The sequence below is a fragment of the Mauremys mutica genome, unplaced genomic scaffold, assembly GCF_020497125.1.
Source record: "Mauremys mutica isolate MM-2020 ecotype Southern unplaced genomic scaffold, ASM2049712v1 Super-Scaffold_277, whole genome shotgun sequence".
Lineage (NCBI taxonomy): Eukaryota > Metazoa > Chordata > Testudines > Geoemydidae > Mauremys > Mauremys mutica.
In genome coordinates, this window is record NW_025423355.1 from 249,167 (window position 1) to 255,983 (window position 6,817).

Below are 6,817 nucleotides of genomic sequence, written 5' to 3' on the forward strand. Positions count from 1 at the left end.
GCTCGGGAGAGAACCCAGGAGTCCTGGCTCCCAGCCCCCCCTGCTCTGATCCACCAGCCACCACTCCCCTCTCAGAGCCGGGGCGAGAACCCAGGAGTCCTGGCTCCCAGCCCCCCCCCTCCCCTCACAGAGCTCGGGAGAGAACCCAGGAGCCCTGGCTTCCAGTCCCCCCCCCCTCCCCTCTCAGAGCCAGGGAGAGAACCCAGGAGTCCTGGCTCCCAGCCCCCCCCTCCCCTCACAGAGCTCGGGAGAGAACCCAGGAGTCCTGGCTCCCAGCCCCCCCTGCTCTGATCCACCAGCCACCACTCCCCTCTCAGAGCTGGGGAGAGAACCCAGGAGTCCTGGCTCCCAGCCTGCCCTGCTCTCACCCACCAGCCACCACTCCCCTCTCAGAGCCAGGGAGAGAACCCAGGAGTCCTGGCTCCCACCCCCCCCCCTCAGAGCCGGGGAGAGAACCCAGGAGTCCTGGCTCCCATGCTCTAACCACTAGCCCCCACTCCCCATCCCAGAGCCGGGGGGAGAACCCAGGAGTCCTGGCTCCCAGCCCCCCTGCTCTAACCACTAGACACCACTCCCCTCCCCCAGCTGGAGAACCCAGGTGTCCTGGCTCTCAGCGACCCCCCTGCGTGTGTCAGGAATGAGTTCTGTGCCTATAGCCCCTCACGCCTGCACTCCCTGCCTCAGTTTCCCCAGGGGTAACCGCAGGAGCCTACCCCCCACCACCCTTCTGCAGTGGGAGCTGAAAGGAGCCTCGGCCCTTTAAAAGCGAAGGACTCGCCCAGCTGCATGGGTCAGGAATCGAATCGGGGACAAGGGCGCGGGGGGCAGCTCTGCTCAGGGTGGGCACAGGCGGGGCCTGGGGCCGAAAACTGGATCCATGGGGGGGCCAAGCCGGCTCCCCCTATCCCTGGAGAGACGGGGGGGCTGCACCTTAAACTGCTCGGCGTGGCTCCTGTGGGGGCCGGCTTGAGAGCAGGGGGACGTGTGGGGCTGAGAGATTGGGGGGCAGGAGAAAAGGGGGGGAGGGTCTTTCCTGACCAAAAAAAAAAAATCAGGACTCCTGAGTTCTGGCTCTGGGAGGGGAGTGGGGGCTGGTGGGTTAGAGCAGGGGGGGCTGGGAGCCAGGACTCCTGGGTTCTCTCCCCAGCTGTGGGGGGTAGTGGGTTGGAACTGGGCCTCCTGGGTTTTGTGCCTTTGGGGGAAGTGCCTTTGTTGGGTTGTGCCTCGGTTTCCCCATCTGGAAACTGAGGCAGAGTTCAGGCAGGGCCCGGTTGCGGATGAGCCCGCGGGGATCCCACCCATCCTTGAACAGTCTGCGAGGGAAGGAAGAAAGAATCCCCTGCGGATTTCACGCCCACACCCGCAGAGGTGGGCGTGTCTCAGTGCCAGGCGAGGGGTCCCTGGGTCACTGGCCGCCCCGCCCCAGAGGTGGCTGCATCTTAGCGGCAGGCGAGGGGTCCCCGGGTAACCGGCCGCCCCGCCCCAGAGGTGGCTGCATCTTAGCGGCAGGCGAGGGGTCCCCGGGTAACCGGCCGCCTCGCCCCAGAGGTGGGCGCATCTCAGCGCCGGGCGAGGGGTCCCTGGGTCACCGGCCGCCTCGCCCCAGAGGTGGGCGCATCTCAGCGCCGGGCGAGGGGTCCCTGGGTCACCGGCCGCCCCGCCCCAGAGGTGGCTGCATCTCAGTGAGGGCTCCCTGGGTCACCGGCCGCCCCGCCCCAGAGGTGGCTGCAACTCAGCGCCGGGCGAGGGGTCCCTGGGTTACCAGCCGCCCCGCCCCAGAGGTGGCTGCATCTCAGCGCTGGGTGAGGGGTCCCCGGGTCACTGGCCGCCCCGCCCCAGAGGTGGCTGCATCTCAGCGCTGGGTGAGGGGTCCCTGGGTCCCCGGCCGCCCCGCCCCAGAGGTGGCTGCATCTCAGCGCCGGGTGAGGGGTCCCCGGGTCACTGGCCGCCCCGCCCCAGAGGTGGCTGCATCTCAGCGCCGGGCGAGGGGTCCCTGGGTAACCGGCCGCCCCGCCCCAGAGGTGGCTGCATCTCAGCGCCAGGCGAGGGGTCCCTGGGTCACCCGCCGCCTCCCCCCAGAGGTGGCTGCATCTTAGCGGCAGGCGAGGGGTCCCCGGGTAACCGGCTGCCCCGCCCCAGAGGTGGGCGCATCTCAGCGCCGGGCGAGGGGTCCCTGGGTCACCGGCCGCCCTGCCCCAGAGGTGGCTGCATCTCAGCGCCGGGCGAGGGGTCCCTGGGTAACCGTCCGCCCCGCCCCAGAGGTGGCTGCATCTCAGTGAGGGCTCCCTGGGTCACCGGCCGCCCCGCCCCAGAGGTGGCCGCATCTCAGCACCGGGCGAGGGGTCCCTGGGTCACCGGCCGCCCCGCCCCAGAGGTGGCTGCATCTCAGCGCCGGGTGAGGGGTCCCTGGGTCACCGGCCGCCCCGCCCCAGAGGTGGCCGCATCTCAGCGCCGGGCGAGGGGTCCCTGGGTCACCGGCCGCCCTGCCCCAGAGGTGGCCGCATCTCAGTGCCGGGCGAGGGGTCCCTTGGTCACCGGCCGCCCCGCCCCAGAGGTGGCCTCATGTTAGCTTCATGCAGCTATAGCAGAAAGCGGCGGTGAGCTGGGTTTATACCAGTGGGGGGTACGTGTGCCCCTGGGGTACACCGAGGTCTGCCGGGGGGCACCCCAACGCCTGATTTACACTGCTCCGGCTCCTTCCCCCTGAACCATCAGGCCACAATCTGTAGCGCATGGGTGTAGTTTCATACCGAATTGGTCACGCTGGGGGGTTTACGGCGGGTTTGGTGGGAGATTTGGGGGGGGGGGCACAGAAGCCACATCAGCTTCCCGAGGAGGGGACGGCAGCCCTGCTGGTTGGTTTACACGGGCCGGGAATCCGGCTTGGCTCCAGATCCGGCTTGGCACCTTTGGAGCCGGTTGGAGGCTTTTGGTGCCTGTTCCCGACCCATCAGCAGGCCCCGCCGGGGGAGGCAGGCGCCGGTGGTAGCGTGGCCGAGCGGTCTAAGGCGCTGGATTTAGGCTCCAGTCTCTCCGGGGACGTGGGTTCGAATCCCACCGCTGCCACGAGGGAGCTCGTGTTTTGGGGGCGAGTTTTAGCGCCCTCACCGGCAGGAAGCGGCGGGGGGGGGCCGGTGGCTCCTCCCAGGGAGGGGAGCGGAGCCGCTGAGCCGGTGGCGGAGCCGGGAGCGGCGCTGCCTGTGGAGTAGGAGACTCCGGTTCGGGTCCCGCCCAGGCCAAGTTGGGGTTTTTACAGATTATTTTAACCCCTTCGCCACTATAGGATCCTTCCCCACCCATGGCTCAATCCCGACCCCCTGCCGCCCCCCCAGCTCTGCCGGTGCCCCTCCTGACCCATAGCCCCTCCCCCCAAGCTCGGCTGGTGCCCCTCCCGACCCATAACCCCTGCCCCCCCAGCTCTGCCGGTGCCCCTCACTCCCGACCCATAACCCCTGCCCCCCCCAGCTCTGCCGGTGCCCCTCACTCCCGACCCATAACCCCTGCCCCCCCCAGCTCTGCCGGTGCCCCTCACTCCCGACCCATAACCCCTGCCCCCCCAGCTCTGCCAGTGCCCCTCACTCCCGACCCATAACCCCTGCCCCCCCAGCTCTGATGGAGCCCCTCCCTCTGACCCATAACCCCTGCCCCCCAGCTCTGCTGGAGCCCCTCCCTCTGACCCATAGCCCCTGCCCCCCCAGCTCTGCCGGAGCCCCTCACTCCCGACCCATAACCCCTGCCCCCCCAGCTCTGCGAGTGCCCCTCACTCCTGTTCCGCAGCCCCTGCTAGCCCAGCACTGACCCCCCCAGCCCTGCCGGTGCCCCTCACTCCCAACCCACAGCCCCTGCCCCCCCAGCCCTGCTGGTGCCCCTCACTCCCGACCCGCAGCCCCTGCCCCCCCCCAGCTCTGCCGGTGCCCCTCACTCCCGACCCGCAGCCCCTGCCCCCCCCAGCTCTGCCGGTGCCCCTCACTCCCGACCCGCAGCCCCCTGGATATGGGGACTGAGGCCAGTGGGGGGCGCTTCTTGCCATCAGGGGCCAAATTCTAGGTGGTCTCTGGCCGGAGGCATCCGGAGCGACCGGCTCACAGGCCTCCCCCGGGGGCCGCCTGGCCAGAGGCCCTGGGACGCCAGATGTTGCGGGGGAGGGAAGTGGGCAGATGCACGAGTCTCTGGGGGGGGGCTTGGCATGTGGGGGTCAGGGAGGGGGCGGGGAGGGGTCAACCAGCTGCTCAGCTGGGGCCGGATCTGGGGCCTGGAGCTGTTCCACACACCGGCCACCAGGGGGCAACAGAGACCCGCTGGTGGGTTAGAGGGGGGAGCGCTGGGAGCCAGGACTCCTGGGTTCTCTCCCCGGCTCTGGGAGGGGAGTGGGGGCTGGTGGGTTAGAGCAGGGGGGGCTGGGAGCCAGGACTCCTGGGTTCTCTCCCTGGCTCTGGGAGGGGAGTGGGGGCTGGTGGGTTAGAGGGGGGAGCGCTGGGAGCCAGGACTCCTGGGTTCTCTCCCCGGCTCTGGGAGGGGAGTGGGGGCTGGTGGGTTAGAGCAGGGGGGGCTGGGAGCCAGGACTCCTGGGTTCTCTCCCCGGCTCTGGGAGGGGAGTGGGGGCTGGTGGTTAGAGCAGGGGGGGCTGGGAGCCCGGACTCCTGGGTTCTCTCCCCGGCTCTGGGAGGGGAGTGGGGGGCTGGGTTGGGGGTTGCCAACCCCCTGCCACTCGCAGGATTTGGTTGTTGGGGCCAGGCCGGCGCGGGAGCTGCTGTGTGTGTTGGGGGCAGAGCGACGCCCCCCCCCGGGCCGGCTCCTCTGTCTGCTGCTCACACACACTGATGCCTGGCTTGCACACCCAGAGCCGGCTTGCACAAACACTCACACATGCATACATTGATACACTCACACACAGAGTGCTACACTGACAGTGCTAGAGACACACTGACACACACCCCCTGCTCTCTCTGTCACACACACCCCGACAGAGAGACACACCCTGCTGTCTCTCACACACACTGACACACATTCACGCAGACACTGACTGACACTCTGTCTCTGACGCACTCACACAGAGACTCACACACACTCTGTCTCTCTCTCTCACACACACACCGAGACAGGCTGACACACACACAGGCTGACACACACACACTGACTGACACACAATGACACACACACACACAGACAGAGAGACTGACTGACACACAGACACACACACCGAGACTGACTGACAGTGACACACACACACTTACACACACAGAGAGACTGGCTGACACACACACAGAGACTAATACACACAGAGAGACTGGCTGACACACAGAGACTGACACACTGACACACAGAGACTGACACACAGACTCACACACACACACCCCAACACTGACTGACACTGACACAAACACACACTGACTGACACACACACAGACTGACACACACACAGAGACTCACACACAGACTCACACGCACACAGACTGAAACACACATTGACACACACAGACACACACAGAGACTGACTGACACTCACACACACACAGACTCTCACACACAGAGAGACTGACTGACACACACACTCACACACACACAGACTGACACATACAGACTCACACACACTCATACACACACACTGACACTGACTGACACACACAGACTGACTGACACACTCACACACAGAGACTGACACACTCACACACAGAGACTGACACACACAGACACAGAGAGACTGACACACACACTCACACTGACTGACACACTCACACACACTGACTGACACACACACACACTGACTGACACACACACACTGACTGACTCACTCACACACACAGAGACTGACTGACACACACACTGACACACTCACACTCACACACACTGACTGACACACACACTCACACACACACTGACACTGACTGACACACACAGACTGACTGACACACACAGACTGACACACACACTCACACACACACTGACTGACACACACACACAGAGACTGACACACACAGACACAGAGAGACTGACTCACACACACACTGACTGACACACACACACACACTGACTGACACACACACACTGACTGACACACTCACACACACAGAGACTGACTCACACACACAGACTGACTGACACACACTGACACACTCACACTCACACACACTGACTGACACACTCACACACACAAAGACTGACACACACACACAGACTGACTGACACACACACTGACACACTCACACTCACACACACTGACTGACACACTCACACACACTGACTGACACACACACTGACTGACACACACACTCACACACACACTGACACTGACTGACACACACAGACTGACTGACACACACAGACTGACACACACACTCACACACACACTGACTGACACACACACACAGAGACTGACACACACAGACACAGACTGACTCACACACACACTGACTGACACACTCACACACACTGACTGACATACACACACTGACTGACACACTAACACACACAGAGACTGACTCACACACACAGACTGACTGACACACACTGACACACTCACACTCACACACACTGACACACTCACACTCACACACACTGACTGACACACTCACACACACAGAGACTGACACACACACACAGACTGACTGACACACACACTGACACACTCACACTCACACACACTGACTGACACACTCACACACACTGACTGACACACACACTGACTGACACTCACACACAGAGAGACTGACTCACACACACACACACTGACTGACACACTCACACACACACAGACTGACACACACACACTGACTGACTCTCACTCACACACACACAGACTGACACACACACTGACACA

General features: G+C 64.1%; 1 non-coding gene across 1 annotated transcript; it reads left to right on the plus strand.

The window, feature by feature from the left end:
- Positions 1–2,984: 2,984 nt before the first annotated feature.
- TRNAL-UAG lies at positions 2,985–3,066 on the plus strand. Its single transcript has one exon. It is a non-coding gene; the product is annotated as a tRNA-Leu (tRNA).
- Positions 3,067–6,817: the final 3,751 nt, after the last annotated feature.